Source organism: Otolemur garnettii, unplaced genomic scaffold (assembly GCF_000181295.1).
Source record: "Otolemur garnettii isolate 467f Iridium unplaced genomic scaffold, OtoGar3 scaffold00057, whole genome shotgun sequence".
In the NCBI taxonomy this organism is placed as follows: domain Eukaryota; kingdom Metazoa; phylum Chordata; class Mammalia; order Primates; family Galagidae; genus Otolemur; species Otolemur garnettii.
Window position 1 is genome coordinate 5,311,380 of NW_003852452.1, and position 1,766 is coordinate 5,313,145.

The following is a 1,766-nucleotide window of genomic DNA, read 5'->3' on the forward strand; positions in this document are numbered from 1 at the left end:
ACCTTACTCTTTCTGTGATCCATAGAAAAGTTGGAAAAATCCAAACTTCACACACACAAAAAAAACTTGGCCTCCAAGAGTGCAACATCTAACCTGGATCTTTCCCAGCAAATAGGTAAAGTATAAAGAAATTGTATCTTTATTTTATTTCTGTTTGTTCTATAAAAATACAGACATAGAAGGAAGAAATGATCACTTCAATCAATATGCAGTGGTAATTAAAAGCAATTGTAGTCCTCAGGCTGTTTCAAATATGATCCAGTGATCAGAAGGAATTGGACATGATTACATTTTAACTGGAAACACATTTCTGTCCAGAACTGTGCTTCGAAGCATTAAAAAAAGGCCCAGTGGTGGCCCCTGTTTGTGTTTCCATCTGGGGCTCTAATTTGAACTTCAGTGATTATTCTGCCAGACTTCTGACTGTGCAGAGATTCAGAAAGTCAAAGCCAGCATATTCTTGTGTGCTGTTTCATGCAAAAAAAAAAAAAAAAAAATTGCACCAATTACTATGTTTGCCTTTGTAGAATAGCTCTATTTAAGTCGATTATATGTTAAACAGAGCATTTGTAAAATTCACAGCTCAGAGTTAATATGGCTTTATCCTAGGGAACCCAATCTGAAAAGTAAGTGATTGTAAGCCCTCCTAGAAAGGAAGTAAGCAACAGCCTATAATGAAAAACAGTCTGCATCGATTAAATTTAGCTTGATTTTAAAATTACGAAATACATCCCATGGTTGGTCTTCCATTTGAAAGACTTCTTCCAATCCCATTGAAAATGCTCATCTTTTTTTCTGATATTCCATGAGTGCTCCTGGAACAGTATCATCATCAGTGATAAGAAAAAAGGTAGAGAAAAATAAGCAGAGGAAATTGTAAAGCCTCCTGCCAGGACATAGCTCATCATACAAAGCACTCTGATGTCACAGGTCCTGGCCCTGGGAATTTCTGTTTTCTGTGGCCAGGAGAGAAGACTCAAGTCTGAACTGTGTTGATGTGAAAGAAAAGGGCAGCTTTGTGGGCCCTAACAAGCATGACACCTTTACTGTATTTGATGTGAAGTGCATGGTCCTTTTATTCTCTTAATCTGATTGTCCATGCATCTTTTTGACCTATGACTCACTATTCTTTACTTCTGATAATTCCAACATTTACTTAGAACGCTTACTATAACGTTTTAAAATAGTCTGTTGGCCAGCCTCAGTTGATCACGCCTGTAATCCTAGCACTCTTGGAGGCCAAGTTGAATTCTTTGAGCTCAGGAGTTGGAGAGCAGTTTGAAGAAGTGTGAGACCCCTGTCTCTACTAAAAATAGAAAAACTAGCTGGGTGTCACGGTGAGCACCTTTAGTTCCAGCTACTTGGGAGGCTGAAGCAAGAGGATCGCTTGAGCCTAAGAGTTGGAGGTTGCCATGAACTATGATGCCACAGCAGTCTACAAGGGCAAATAAGTGAGGCTCTGTCTCCATAAAAAAGGCCACAAAAATTCTAACCATTAAGATTATATATAAGATCATAGAACAATAGAGTTTACACTACTATCCTGTCCATAGGCAAGTAGTGTGACTCTTTATTACCAAAACATAAAGGGGAGAAATGCGCTAAGGGAAAAGCAGACTCTAACTGATAGAACGAGTCAGTGCTCTCAAATGGCTTGTTCTTGTCTTTCATTTCATTTCACACACGCCTGTATAATGCTTCCTATGTGCCAGGCACTGTGCTAAAAAGAACCCAGGCTAATATACTGATGTTGGATTATTTCATTG